The sequence below is a fragment of the Lissotriton vulgaris genome, chromosome 1_1 (assembly GCF_964263255.1).
Source record: "Lissotriton vulgaris chromosome 1_1, aLisVul1.2, whole genome shotgun sequence".
Taxonomy (NCBI): domain Eukaryota; kingdom Metazoa; phylum Chordata; class Amphibia; order Caudata; family Salamandridae; genus Lissotriton; species Lissotriton vulgaris.
The window spans coordinates 1,373,304,581-1,373,320,770 of record NC_141685.1 but is presented as its reverse complement, the minus strand read 5'-3'; positions in this window follow the sequence as shown (position 1 = coordinate 1,373,320,770).

The following is a 16,190-nucleotide window of genomic DNA, read 5'->3' as shown; positions in this document are numbered from 1 at the left end:
CGTGGCCCCTTCAAAATTGCAGGTTGGTGCGGTACTCGGCGGATGGGCGTCCGCCCTCTAAATTCAAAAACGCTGGTAGTCCCAAATGAGTCGCACACGAGGCAGCAGAGAAAGGTTACCAGCCTTTTAATTTCAGGTATGGAAGTACACCAGTGGCAGGCTACAATGTACAGCTTCCCCTTTGAGCCTGACGCGTTTCAAGTTTCCTCTTCTTCAGAGGCTGCCGGGAAAGTTCGTGCAGTGGCGGGCAGGCAAACCCACAATTAAATGCTTTGTCACGCCTCCAGGCGATATACAGGAATTGTGGGATATGTAGTGCCCAAATATTCACCCATGATTATGGCGCACTCATAGCTGTGGTCGATGGAGCCCTCAAGTGAGCCCCCGCCACAGTGTGCTTCCTCAATCCTGCCCTGTTGCTCCACATAGGAGGTGAATCCATCCTCGTGGCCCCTTCAAAATTGCAGGTTGGTGCGGTACTCGGCGGATGGGCGTCCGCCCTCTAAATTCAAAAACGCTGGTAGTCCCAAATGAGTCGCACACGAGGCAGCAGAGAAAGGTTACCAGCCTTTTACGTTCAGGTATGGAAGTACACCAGTGGCAGGCTACAATGTACAGCTTCCCCTTTGAGCCTGACGCGTTTCAAGTTTCCTCTTCTTCAGAGGCTGCCGGGAAAGTTCATGCAGTGGCGGGCAGGCAAACCAACAATTAAATGCTTTGTCACGCCTCCAGGCGATATACAGGAATTGTGGGATATGTAGTGCCCAAATATTCACCCATGATTATGGCGCACTCATAGCTGTGGTCGATGGAGCCCTCAATTGAGCCCCCGCCACAGTGTGCTTCCTCAATCCTGCCCTGTTGCTCCACATAGGAGGTGAATCCATCCTCGTGGCCCCTTCAAAATTGCAGGTTGGTGCGGTACTTGGCGGATGGGCGTCCGCCCTCTAAATTCAAAAACGCTGGTAGTCCCAAATGAGTCGCACACGAGGCAGCAGAGAAAGGTTACCAGCCTTTTAATTTCAGGTATGGAAGTACACCAGTGGCAGGCTACAATGTACAGCTTCCCCTTTGAGCCTGACGCGTTTCAAGTTTCCTCTTCTTCAGAGGCTGCCGGGAAAGTTCGTGCAGTGGCGGGCAGGCAGACCCACAATTAAATGCTTTGTCACGCCTCCAGGCGATATACAGGAATTGTGGGATATGTAGTGCCCAAATATTCACCCATGATTATGGCGCACTCATAGCTGTGGTCGATGGAGCCCTCAAGTGAGCCCCCGCCACAGTGTGCTTCCTCAATCCTGCCCTGTTGCTCCACATAGGAGGTGAATCCATCCTCGTGGCCCCTTCAAAATTGCAGGTTGATGCGGTACTCGGCGGATGGGCGTCCGCCCTCTAAATTCAAAAACGCTGGTAGTCCGAAATGAGTCGCACACGAGGCAGCAGAGAAAGGTTACCAGCCTTTTAATTTCAGGTATGGAAGTACACCAGTGGCAGGCTACAATGTACAGCTTCCCCTTTGAGCCTGACGCGTTTCAAGTTTCCTCTTCTTCAGAGGCTGCCGGGAAAGTTTGTGCAGTGGCGGGCAGGCAAACCCACAATTAAATGCTTTGTCACGCCTCCCGGCGATATACAGGAATTGTGGGATATGTAGTGCCCAAATATTCACCCATGATTATGGCGCACTCATAGCTGTGGTCGATGGAGCCCTCAAGTGAGCCCCCGCCACAGTGTGCTTCCTCAATCCTGCCCTGTTGCTCCACATAGGAGGTGAATCCATCCTCGTGGCCCCTTCAAAATTGCAGGTTGGTGCGGTACTCGGCGGATGGGCGTCCGCCCTCTAAATTCAAAAACGCTGGTAGTCCCAAATGAGTCACACATGATGCAGCAGAGAAAGGTTACCAGCCTTTTAATTTCAGGTATGGAAGTACACCAGTGGCAGGCTACAATGTACAGCTTCCCCTTTGAGCCTGACGCGTTTCAAGTTTCCTCTTCTTCAGAGGCTGCCGGGAAAGTTTGTGCAGTGGCGGGCAGGCAAACCCACAATTAAATGCTTTGTCACGCCTCCAGGCGATATACAGGAATTGTGGGATATGTAGTGCCCAAATATTCACCCATGATTATGGCGCACTCATAGCTGTGGTCGATGGAGCCCTCAAGTGAGCCCCCGCCACAGTGTGCTTCCTCAATCCTGCCCTGTTGCTCCACATAGGAGGTGAATCCATCCTCGTGGCCCCTTCAAAATTGCAGGTTGGTGCGGTACTCGGCGGATGGGCGTCCGCCCTCTAAATTCAAAAACGCTGGTAGTCCCAAATGAGTCGCACACGAGGCAGCAGAGAAAGGTTACCAGCCTATTAATTTCAGGTATGGAAGTACACCAGTGGCAGGCTACAATGTACAGCTTCCCCTTTGAGCCTGACGCGTTTCAAGTTTCCTCTTCTTCAGAGGCTGCCGGGAAAGTTCGGGCAGTGGCGGGCAGGCAAACCCACAATTAAATGCTTTGTCACGCCTCCAGGCGATATACAGGAATTGTGGGATATGTAGTGCCCAAATATTCACCCATGATTATGGCGCACTCATAGCTGTGGTCGATGGAGCCCTCAAGTGAGCCCCCGCCACAGTGTGCTTCCTCAATCCTGCCCTGTTGCTCCACATAGGAGGTGAATCCATCCTCGTGGCCCCTTCAAAATTGCAGGTTGGTGCGGTACTCGGCGGATGGGCGTCCGCCCTCTAAATTCAAAAACGCTGGTAGTCCCAAATGAGTCACACACGAGGCAGCAGAGAAAGGTTACCAGCCTTTTAATTTCAGGTATGGAAGTACACCAGTGGCAGGCTACAATGTACAGCTTCCCCTTTGAGCCTGACGCGTTTCAAGTTTCCTCTTCTTCAGAGGCTGCCGGGAAAGTTCGTGCAGTGGCGGGCAGGCAAACCCACAATTAAATGCTTTGTCACGCCTCCAGGCGATATACAGGAATTGTGGGATATGTAGTGCCCAAATATTCACCCATGATTATGGCGCACTCATAGCTGTGGTCGATGGAGCCCTCAAGTGAGCCCCCGCCACAGTGTGCTTCCTCAATCCTGCCCTGTTGCTCCACATAGGAGGTGAATCCATCCTCGTGGCCCCTTCAAAATTGCAGGTTGGTGCGGTACTCGGCGGATGGGCGTCCGCCCTCTAAATTCAAAAACGCTGGTAGTCCCAAATGAGTCGCACACGAGGCAGCAGAGAAAGGTTACCAGCCTTTTACGTTCAGGTATGGAAGTACACCAGTGGCAGGCTACAATGTACAGCTTCCCCTTTGAGCCTGACGCGTTTCAAGTTTCCTCTTCTTCAGAGGCTGCCGGGAAAGTTCATGCAGTGGCGGGCAGGCAAACCTACAATTAAATGCTTTGTCACGCCTCCAGGCGATATACAGGAATTGTGGGATATGTAGTGCCCAAATATTCACCCATGATTATGGCGCACTCATAGCTGTGGTCGATGGAGCCCTCAATTGAGCCCCCGCCACAGTGTGCTTCCTCAATCCTGCCCTGTTGCTCCACATAGGAGGTGAATCCATCCTCGTGGCCCCTTCAAAATTGCAGGTTGGTGCGGTACTTGGCGGATGGGCGTCCGCCCTTTAAATTCAAAAACGCTGGTAGTCCCAAATGAGTCGCACACGAGGCAGCAGAGAAAGGTTACCAGCCTTTTAATTTCAGGTATGGAAGTACACCAGTGGCAGGCTACAATGTACAGCTTCCCCTTTGAGCCTGACGCATTTCAAGTTTCCTCTTCTTCAGAGGGTGCCGGGAAAGTTCGTGCAGTGGCGGGCAGGCAGACCCACAATTAAATGCTTTGTCACGCCTCCAGGCGATATACAGGAATTGTGGGATATGTAGTGCCCAAATATTCACCCATGATTATGGCGCACTCATAGCTGTGGTCGATGGAGCCCTCAAGTGAGCCCCCGCCACAGTGTGCTTCCTCAATCCTGCCCTGTTGCTCCACATAGGAGGTGAATCCATCCTCGTGGCCCCTTCAAAATTGCAGGTTGATGCGGTACTCGGCGGATGGGCGTCCGCCCTCTAAATTCAAAAACGCTGGTAGTCCGAAATGAGTCGCACACGAGGCAGCAGAGAAAGGTTACCAGCCTTTTAATTTCAGGTATGGAAGTACACCAGTGGCAGGCTACAATGTACAGCTTCCCCTTTGAGCCTGACGCGTTTCAAGTTTCCTCTTCTTCAGAGGCTGCCGGGAAAGTTCGTGCAGTGGCGGGCAGGCAAACCCACAATTAAATGCTTTGTCACGCCTCCAGGCGATATACAGGAATTGTGGGATATGTAGTGCCCAAATATTCACCCATGATTATGGCGCACTCATAGCTGTGGTCAATGGAGCCCTCAAGTGAGCCCCCACCACAGTGTGCTTCCTCAATCCTGCCCTGTTGCTCCACATAGGAGGTGAATCCATCCTCGTGGCCCCTTCAAAATTGCAGGTTGGTGCGGTACTCGGCGGATGGGCGTCCGCCCTCTAAATTCAAAAACGCTGGTAGTCCCAAATGAGTCGCACACGAGGCAGCAGAGAAAGGTTACCAGCCTTTTACGTTCAGGTATGGAAGTACACCAGTGGCAGGCTACAATGTACAGCTTCCCCTTTGAGCCTGACGCGTTTCAAGTTTCCTCTTCTTCAGAGGCTGCCGGGAAAGTTCATGCAGTGGCGGGCAGGCAAACCCACAATTAAATGCTTTGTCACGCCTCCAGGCGATATACAGGAATTGTGGGATATGTAGTGCCCAAATATTCACCCATGATTATGGCGCACTCATAGCTGTGGTCGATGGAGCCCTCAAGTGAGCCCCCGCCACAGTGTGCTTCCTCAATCCTGCCCTGTTGCTCCACATAGGAGGTGAATCCATCCTCGTGGCCCCTTCAAAATTGCAGGTTGGTGCGGTACTTGGCGGATGGGCGTCCGCCCTCTAAATTCAAAAACGCTGGTAGTCCCAAATGAGTCGCACACGAGGCAGCAGAGAAAGGTTACCAGCCTTTTAATTTCAGGTATGGAAGTACACCAGTGGCAGGCTACAATGTACAGCTTCCCCTTTGAGCCTGACGCGTTTCAAGTTTCCTCTTCTTCAGAGGCTGCCGGGAAAGTTCGTGCAGTGGCGGGCAGGCAAACCCACAATTAAATGCTTTGTCACGCCTCCAGGCGATATACAGGAATTGTGGGATATGTAGTGCCGAAATATTCACCCATGATTATGGCGCACTCATAGCTGTGGTCAATGGAGCCCTCAAGTGAGCCCCCGCCACAGTGTGCTTCCTCAATCCTGCCCTGTTGCTCCACATAGGAGGTGAATCCATCCTCGTGGCCCCTTCAAAATTGCAGGTTGGTGCGGTACTCGGCGGATGGGCGTCCGCCCTCTAAATTCAAAAACGCTGGTAGTCCCAAATGAGTCGCACACGAGGCAGCAGAGAAAGGTTACCAGCCTTTTACGTTCAGGTATGGAAGTACACCAGTGGCAGGCTACAATGTACAGCTTCCCCTTTGAGCCTGACGCGTTTCAAGTTTCCTCTTCTTCAGAGGCTGCCGGGAAAGTTCATGCAGTGGCGGGCAGGCAAACCCACATCTAAATGCTTTGTCACGCCTCCAGGCGATATACAGGAATTGTGGGATATGTAGTGCCCAAATATTCACCCATGATTATGGCGCACTCATAGCTGTGGTCGATGGAGCCCTCAAGTGAGCCCCCGCCACAGTGTGCTTCCTCAATCCTGCCCTGTTGCTCCACATAGGAGGTGAATCCATCCTCGTGGCCCCTTCAAAATTGCAGGTTGGTGCGGTACTTGGCGGATGGGCGTCCGCCCTCTAAATTCAAAAACGCTGGTAGTCCCAAATGAGTCGCACACGAGGCAGCAGAGAAAGGTTACCAGCCTTTTAATTTCAGGTATGGAAGTACACCAGTGGCAGGCTACAATGTACAGCTTCCCCTTTGAGCCTGACGCGTTTCAAGTTTCCTCTTCTTCAGAGGCTGCCGGGAAAGTTCGTGCAGTGGCGGGCAGGCAAACCCACAATTAAATGCTTTGTCACGCCTCCAGGCGATATACAGGAATTGTGGGATATGTAGTGCCCAAATATTCACCCATGATTATGGCGCACTCATAGCTGTGGTCGATGGAGCCCTCAAGTGAGCCCCCGCCACAGTGTGCTTCCTCAATCCTGCCCTGTTGCTCCACATAGGAGGTGAATCCATCCTCGTGGCCCCTTCAAAATTGCAGGTTGGTGCGGTACTCGGCGGATGGGCGTCCGCCCTCTAAATTCAAAAACGCTGGTAGTCCCAAATGAGTCGCACACGAGGCAGCAGAGAAAGGTTACCAGCCTTTTAATTTCAGGTATGGAAGTACACCAGTGGCAGGCTACAATGTACAGCTTCCCCTTTGAGCCTGACGCGTTTCAAGTTTCCTCTTCTTCAGAGGCTGCCGGGAAAGTTCGTGCAGTGGCGGGCAGGCAAACCCACAATTAAATGCTTTGTCACGCCTCCAGGCGATATACAGGAATTGTGGGATATGTAGTGCCCAAATATTCACCCATGATTATGGCGCACTCATAGCTGTGGTCGATGGAGCCCTCAAGTGAGCCCCCGCCACAGTGTGCTTCCTCAATCCTGCCCTGTTGCTCCACATAGGAGGTGAATCCATCCTCGTGGCCCCTTCAAAATTGCAGGTTGGTGCGGTACTCGGCGGATGGGCGTCCGCCCTCTAAATTCAAAAACGCTGGTAGTCCCAAATGAGTCACACATGAGGCAGCAGAGAAAGGTTACCAGCCTTTTAATTTCAGGTATGGAAGTACACCAGTGGCAGGCTACAATGTACAGCGTCCCCTTTGAGACTGACTCGTTTCAAGTTTCCTCTTCTTCAGAGGCTGCCGGGAAAGTTCGTGCAGTGGCGGGCAGGCAAACCCACAATTAAATGCTATGTCACGCCTCCAGGCGATATACAGGAATTGTGGGATATGTAGTGCCCAAATATTCACCCATGATTATGGCGCACTCATAGCTGTGGTCGATGGAGCCCTCAAGTGAGCCCCCGCCACAGTGTGCTTCCTCAATCCTGCCCTGTTGCTCCACATAGGAGGTGAATCCATCCTCGTGGCCCCTTCAAAATTGCAGGTTGGTGCGGTACTCGGCGGATGGGCGTCCGCCCTCAAAATTCAAAAACGCTGGTAGTCCCAAATGAGTCGCACACGAGGCAGCAGAGAAAGGTTACCAGCCTTTTAATTTCAGGTATGGAAGTACACCAGTGGCAGGCTACAATGTACAGCTTCCCCTTTGAGCCTGACGCGTTTCAAGTTTCCTCTTCTTCAGAGGCTGCCGGGAAAGTTCGTGCAGTGGCGGGCAGGCAAACCCACAATTAAATGCTTTGTCACGCCTCCAGGCGATATACAGGAATTGTGGGATATGTAGTGCCCAATTATTCACCCATGATTATGGCGCACTCATAGCTGTGGTCGATGGAGCCCTCAAGTGAGCCCCCGCCACAGTGTGCTTCCTCAATCCTGCCCTGTTGCTCCACATAGGAGGTGAATCCATCCTCGTGGCCCCTTCAAAATTGCAGGTTGGTGCGGTACTTGGCGGATGGGCGTCCGCCCTCTAAATTCAAAAACGCTGGTAGTCCCAAATGAGTCGCACACGAGGCAGCAGAGAAAGGTTACCAGCCTTTTAATTTCAGGTATGGAAGTACACCAGTGGCAGGCTACAATGTACAGCTTCCCCTTTGAGCCTGACGCGTTTCAAGTTTCCTCTTCTTCAGAGGCTGCCGGGAAAGTTCGTGCAGTGGCGGGCAGGCAAACCCACAATTAAATGCTTTGTCACGCCTCCAGGCGATATACAAGAATTGTGGGATATGTAGTGCCCAAATATTCACCCATGATTATGGCGCACTCATAGCTGTGGTCAATGGAGCCCTCAAGTGAGCCCCCGCCACAGTGTGCTTCCTCAATCCTGCCCTGTTGCTTCACATAGGAGGTGAATCCATCCTCGTGGCCCCTTCAAAATTGCAGGTTGGTGCGGTACTCGGCGGATGGGCGTCCGCCCTCTAAATTCAAAAACGCTGGTAGTCCCAAATGAGTCGCACACGAGGCAGCAGAGAAAGGTTACCAGCCTTTTAATTTCAGGTATGGAAGTACACCAGTGGCAGGCTACAATGTACAGCTTCCCCTTTGAGCCTGACGCGTTTCAAGTTTCCTCTTCTTCAGAGGCTGCCGGGAAAGTTTGTGCAGTGGCGGGCAGGCAAACCCACAATTAAATGCTTTGTCACGCCTCCAGGCAATATACAGGAATTGTGGGATATGTAGTGCCCAAATATTCACCCATGATTATGGCGCACTCATAGCTGTGGTCGATGGAGCCCTCAAGTGAGCCGCCGCCACAGTGTGCTTCCTCAATCCTGCCCTGTTGCTCCACATAGGAGGTGAATCCATCCTCGTGGCCCCTTCAAAATTGCAGGTTGGTGCGGTACTCGGCGGATGGGCGTCCGCCCTCTAAATTCAAAAACGCTGGTAGTCCCAAATGAGTCGCACACGAGGCAGCAGAGAAAGGTTACCAGCCTTTTAATTTCAGGTATGGAAGTACACCAGTGGCAGGCTACAATGTACAGCTTCCCCTTTGAGCCTGACGCGTTTCAAGTTTCCTCTTCTTCAGAGGCTGCCGGGAAAGTTCGTGCAGTGGCGGGCAGGCAAACCCACAATTAAATGCTTTGTCACGCCTCCAGGCGATATACAGGAATTGTGGGATATGTAGTGCCCAAATATTCACCCATGATTATGGCGCACTCATAGCTGTGGTCGATGGAGCCCTCAAGTGAGCCCCCGCCACAGTGTGCTTCCTCAATCCTGCCCTGTTGCTCCACATAGGAGGTGAATCCATCCTCGTGGCCCCTTCAAAATTGCAGGTTGGTGCGGTACTTGGCGGATGGGCGTCCGCCCTCTAAATTAAAAAACGCTGGTAGTCCCAAATGAGTCGCACACGAGGCAGCAGAGAAAGGTTACCAGCCTTTTAATTTCAGGTATGGAAGTACACCAGTGGCAGGCTACAATGTACAGCTTCCCCTTTGAGCCTGACGCGTTTCAAGTTTCCTCTTCATCAGAGGCTGCCGGGAAAGTTCGTGCAGTGGCGGGCAGGCAAACCCACAATTAAATGCTTTGTCACGCCTCCAGGCGATATACAGGAATTGTGGGATATGTAGTGCCCAAATATTCACCCATGATTATGGCGCACTCATAGCTGTGGTCGATGGAGCCCTCAAGTGAGCCCCCGCCACAGTGTGCTTCCTCAATCCTGCCCTGTTGCTCCACATAGGAGGTGAATCCATCTTCGTGGCCCCTTCAAAATTGCAGGTTGGTGCGGTACTCGGCGGATGGGCGTCCGCCCTCTAAATTCAAAAACGCTGGTAGTCCCAAATGAGTCGCACACGAGGCAGCAGAGAAAGGTTACCAGCCTTTTAATTTCAGGTATGGAAGTACACCAGTGGCAGGCTACAATGTACAGCTTCCCCTTTGAGCCTGACGCGTTTCAAGTTTCCTCTTCTTCAGAGGCTGCTGGGAAAGTTCGTGCAGTGGCGGGCAGGCAAACCCACAATTAAATGCTTTGTCACGCCTCCAGGCGATATATACAGGAATTGTGGGATATGTAGTGCCCAAATATTCACCCATGATTATGGCGCACTCATAGCTGTGGTCGATGGAGCCCTCAAGTGAGCCCCCACCACAGTGTGCTTCCTCAATCCTGCCCTTTTGCTCCACATAGGAGGTAAATCCATACTCGTGGCCCCTTCAAAATTGCAGGTTGGTGCGGTACTCGGTGGATGGGCGTCCGCTCTCTAAATTCAAAAACGCTGGTAGTCCCAAATGAGTCGCACACGAGGCAGCAGAGAAAGGTTACCAGCCTTTTAATTTCAGGTATGGAAGTACACCAGTGGCAGGCTACAATGTGCAAAGCATTTAATTGTGGGTTTGCCTGCCCGCCACTGCACGAACTTTCCCGGCAGCCTCTGAAGAAGAGGAAACTTGAAACGCGTCAGGCTCAAAGGGGAAGCTGTACATTGTAGCCTGCCACTGGTGTACTTCCATACCTGAAATTAAAAGGCTGGTAACCTTTCTCTGCTGCCTCGTGTGCGACTCATTTGGGACTACCAGCGTTTTTGAATTTAGAGGGCGGACGCCCATCCGCCGAGTACCGCACCAACCTGCAATTTTGAAGGGGCCACGAAGATGGATTCACCTCCTATGTGGAGCAACAGGGCAGGATTGAGGAAGCACACTGTGGCGGGGGCTCACTTGAGGGCTCCATCGACCACAGCTATGAGTGCGCCATAATCATGGGTGAATATTTGGGCACTACATATCCCACAATTCCTGTATATCGCCTGGAGGCGTGACAAAGCATTTAATTGTGGGTTTGCCTGCCCGCCACTGCACGAACTTTCCCGGCAGCCTCTGAAGAAGAGGAAACTTGAAACGCGTCAGGCTCAAAGGGGAAGCTGTACATTGTAGCCTGCCACTGGTGTACTTCCATACCTGAAATTAAAAGGCTGGTAACCTTTCTCTGCTGCCTCGTGTGCGACTCATTTGGGACTACCAGCGTTTTTGAATTTAGAGGGCGGACGCCCATCCGCCAAGTACCGCACCAACCTGCAATTTTGAAGGGGCCACGAGGATGGATTCACCTCCTATGTGGAGCAACAGGGCAGGATTGAGGAAGCACACTGTGGCGGGGGCTCACTTGAGGGCTCCATCGACCACAGCTATGAGTGCGCCATAATCATGGGTGAATATTTGGACACTACATATCCCACAATTCCTGTATATCGCCTGGAGGCGTGACAAAGCATTTAATTGTTGGTTTGCCTGCCCGCCACTGAACGAACTTTCCCGGCAGCCTCTGAAGAAGAGGAAACTTGAAACGCGTCAGGCTCAAAGGGGAAGCTGTACATTGTAGCCTGCCACTGGTGTACTTCCATACCTGAAATTAAAAGGCTGGTAACCTTTCTCTGCTGCCTTGTGTGCGACTCATTTGGGACTACCAGCGTTTTTGAATTTAGAGGGCGGACGCCCATCCGCCGAGTACCGCACCAACCTGCAATTTTGAAGGGGCCACGAGGATGGATTCACCTCCTATGTGGAGCAACAGGGCAGGATTGAGGAAGCACACTGTGGCGGCGGCTCACTTGAGGGCTCCATCGACCACAGCTATGAGTGCGCCATAATCATGGGTGAATATTTGGGCACTACATATCCCACAATTCCTGTATATTGCCTGGAGGCGTGACAAAGCATTTAATTGTGGGTTTGCCTGCCCGCCACTGCACGAACTTTCCCGGCAGCCTCTGAAGAAGAGGAAACTTGAAACGCGTCAGGCTCAAAGGGGAAGCTGTACATTGTAGCCTGCCACTGGTGTACTTCCATACCTGAAATTAAAAGGCTGGTAACCTTTCTCTGCTGCCTCGTGTGTGACTCATTTGGGACTACCAGCGTTTTTGAATTTAGGGGGTGGACGCCCATCCGCCGAGTACCGCACCAACCTGCAATTTTGAAGGGGCCACGAGGATGGATTCACCTCCTATGTGGAGCAACAGGGCAGGATTGAGGAAGCACACTGTGGCGGGGGCTCACTTGAGGGCTCCATCGACCACAGCTATGAGTGCGCCATAATCATGGGTGAATATTTGGGCACTACATATCCCACAATTCCTGTATATCGCCTGGAGGCGTGACAAAGCATTTAATTGTCGGTTTGCCTGCCCGCCACTGCACGAACTTTCCCGGCAGCCTCTGAAGAAGAGGAAACTTGAAACGCGTCAGGCTCAAAGGGGAAGCTGTACATTGTAGCCTGCCACTGGTGTACTTCCATACCTGAAATTAAAAGGCTGGTAACCTTTCTCTGCTGCCTCGTGTGCGACTCATTTGGGACTACCAGCGTTTTTGAATTTAGAGGGCGGACGCCCATCCGCCAAGTACCGCACCAACCTGCAATTTTGAAGGGGCCACGAGGATGGATTCACCTCCTATGTGGAGCAACAGGGCAGGATTGAGGAAGCACACTGTGGCGGGGGCTCACTTGAGGGCTCCATCGACCACAGCTATGAGTGCGCCATAATCATGGGTGAATATTTGGGCACTACATATCCCACAATTCCTGTATATCGCCTGGAGGCGTGACAAAGCATTTAATTGTGGGTTTGCCTGCCCGCCACTGCATGAACTTTCCCGGCAGCCTCTGAAGAAGAGGAAACTTGAAACGCGTCAGGCTCAAAGGGGAAGCTGTACATTGTAGCCTGCCACTGGTGTACTTCCATACCTGAACGTAAAAGGCTGGTAACCTTTCTCTGCTGCCTCGTGTGCGACTCATTTGGGACTACCAGCGTTTTTGAATTTAGAGGGCGGACGCCCATCCGCCGAGTACCGCACCAACCTGCAATTTTGAAGGGGCCACGAGGATGGATTCACCTCCTATGTGGAGCAACAGGGCAGGATTGAGGAAGCACACTGTGGCGGGGGCTCACTTGAGGGCTCCATTGACCACAGCTATGAGTGCGCCATAATCATGGGTGAATATTTGGGCACTACATATCCCACAATTCCTGTATATCGCCTGGAGGCGTGACAAAGCATTTAATTGTGGGTTTGCCTGCCCGCCACTGCACGAACTTTCCCGGCAGCCTCTGAAGAAGAGGAAACTTGAAACGCGTCAGGCTCAAAGGGGAAGCTGTACATTGTAGCCTGCCACTGGTGTACTTCCATACCTGAAATTAAAAGGCTGGTAACCTTTCTCTGCTGCCTCGTGTGCGACTCATTTGGGACTACCAGCGTTTTTGAATTTAGAGGGCGGACGCCCATCCGCCGAGTACTGCACCAACCTGCAATTTTGAAGGGGCCACGAGGATGGATTCACCTCCTATGTGGAGCAACAGGGCAGGATTGAGGAAGCACACTGTGGCGGGGGCTCACTTGAGAGCTCCATCGACCACAGCTATGAGTGCGCCATAATCATGGGTGAATATTTGGGCACTACATATCCCACAATTCCTGTATATCGCCTGGAGGCGTGACAAAGCATTTAATTGTGGGTTTGCCTGCCCGCCACTGCACGAACTTTCCCGGCAGCCTCTGAAGAAGAGGAAACTTGAAACGCGTCAGGCTGAAAGGGGAAGCTGTACATTGTAGCCTGCCACTGGTGTACTTCCATACCTGAAATTAAAAGGCTGGTAACCTTTCTCTGCTGCCTCGTGTGCGACTCATTTGGGACTACCAGCGTTTTTGAATATATATATATATATATATATATATATATATATATATATATATATATATATATATATATATATATATATATATTCAAAGCTCCGCAACTCTGCGACCGGCAGCCGGCAGCAGATAGCAACAAAACGGCACTCACAGCAGAAGTTTAAACCACATACGGTTTATTTAGCGCAAATAATCCAAACAGACGCGTTTCAGCACTTGCCTTCGTCAGTGTCAGCTGGCGCCGGCAAGGCGGAAGTTGATAAGGCTCAATTCATTGAAACAAAAGACGGATCATAATGCAAATGAAAGCTCCATCTTAAAATGATGAAATAACGCTATTTACAATACAAAAAATAAACTTTCTCGAGCAATGGATATAAGCTGTGCAATTAATAGTGCTCGATCATATGAATTCTTCACATTATGTGTTTTAACACATTGAGCCCTGGATGGGCTAACAATTAAACCTGAAATCATAAATCAGCATAAGGGTCATTGCTCAACTGATCATATACTCGCATTGGTAAACAGTTCAAGTAACCCAATCCCCATAATCTCCAGTAAATTGGTAACGATTGAGGCCTGTATGGCCATAAACACAAATACCACAGTTTACAATACCACACTAAATTAACCCTAACAGAAAAGAAAAAGGGTGTGGGGGGGGGGGGGGGGTTACTTCTGTAAACCAAATAATATCAACAGCATTTCAGTATAAGGATAAATGTGCTACAGACAGTCACGTAGTTCCGGAATGGGGGATAGTGTTTATAGGTGTGATAGTAGCTCTTCCCCTGCGTTAAGTCCTCCTGGTGACTTCGTTTGGAGGTCGATAATGTATCGAGACTCCAGACGTCTAAGTCGCCTTTTTAGATCTCCACCCCTGATGTCTTGAGGGATGCAGTCTAAGCTGAAGAAGCTGAGTTGTGTCCTATCACTGTTATGGTGACTTGCAAAATGCCGGGCCATCGGATAATTTTCATCTTTGTTAGCAATGGCCCGTTGGTGCTCTAAGATCCTAAGCTTAACTGCTTTTGTGGTGCTTCCTACGTACATCCGTCCGCAGGGGCACTTCAGGCAGTATACCACAAATGTGGTTGAACAAGTAATAAACTTGTTGATTTTGATTTTAGAGTCCCTGTGTGGCACCTGATAGCTCAATACCCTCTGGCTATTACTGCAGGCCTTGCATTTCCCGCATGGATACGAGCCATGCATTGACTGCAGTTCTCCTTTGGACTTGCCCTTCTGTAGGTGGCTAGTGACCAGTCTATCTTTTAGTGATAAATACATATATATATCTTGCAGTTTTTCATATAGTGCGAACTCGGCCAAGGGACGTTAGATCACTTTAAATGAGCTCCCCATTTCATTTCACAATGCTAGATTCATTTTTATTTTTATTTTTTGTAGGTGTGGGTAGATTAAGTGATTTGCACAGAATCACAGTAAATTGAGCAGACGTCAAGACTGCAACGTGGTTCCCCAGTTCCAAGGTTGGCAGCTCTGACCAATAAGCCTCCTCTTTTTCATTAAATGTCCTATAAAGGCGCATATATGTGGAAGCGTAAGAAAAATACACCTACATACATATACTTACTTTCACAATATTCTTCGTAGACGATATTTGGACTAGGATATGTTTGTAGCAAAATAGTTAGAACTCGATATAGTGGCACCGTGCCAAGCTAGCTGATCAGTCTCTAGGTCAAGATATTTAGCAAACAGTTCTTGGACCAATGATCACCCGTAGCTTAGTCCTTAAAGGCATGTTCCTAGCTCCAAAAGGCCTTTGGGTATACGAGTGTTTAAGAGGATTCTTCTCAAGTGACTTTCTCGATATCAATTTGTTGTATCACTTGGGTATGAGTGCAGCATGTCAGAATGCGGCTGAAGGCGGCATGCTGGTGTCTTATGAAAAATCTACATTAGGAAACAAACATGGCAGGCATATTCAAACTCACTGACTTCCGTGTGCTTAGATCACTATTAGTAGAGGTATACTTGATGTGATACACAGAGGCAATGTAATAATAATAGTATCACATAATTTACATCCATCTTTTTAATCCCCAGACAAGCGTATAAATCGTTGGTGTAATATTTTCTTGACATTATATAAACTGGACCGATTATGTGTTAAAAATGACGCAAGACGATATTTTCACCTAAAAGCCATTGGGCTGCCTGAACAACCTACACACACGTTTTCTACACACAACGCTTCAATATGGTGTTGTTTTGTTTTGGGGGCCGGAGGAGGGTGTTAGGGGAAGCGGGTTAGACCGTTTTTCTCTTTTATTTCACGTGTTGAAGAAGGCAAAAGTTCTGAGGAAACGTATCTAGCCTCCTTCATCTATTTACTATGGCTTTAAATATCATGGGACCTACACACATTTTTTAGTTTCTTGTAGTTTCTTGTAGATGTCAGAAAAAACAGAAATATCCTCATGAAGACTTGGGGCAAAATATCACACACCTATGCGGATCTCGAGAAAATCTCTTTCCGAGAAAGGAAAGTACCCTTTCCTTCACTTCAGCTAGACCGATCAGGGAGATATATGTAGCAGTATCGGTTTTTGGGAAAATATCTTACAATTCACTAAAAATCTACATTAGTAAAAAAAAATCAGCTCAATGAAAATGGATGGAATCCTGCTTTATATTTGCTTGTATTTGCTGCTTCTGCTTCTCCGGTAATTCAGCTTCCTTGGATGGTTTTACTCCACCTTCCAGGTCAGGAGTATAACACAGCAGAGGGGGGTATCACTAGGTAAAATAAGTGGGGTAAGAGAGGAAGGGCAGTGGCGAATTCAGCAAACCAACTGAAAGGTTAAATATATAAGAACAATAATTATTATGTTAAAGCATGCCAACATTTATATTACATTTGAAATGCCATTAAAATAGGGCTCAA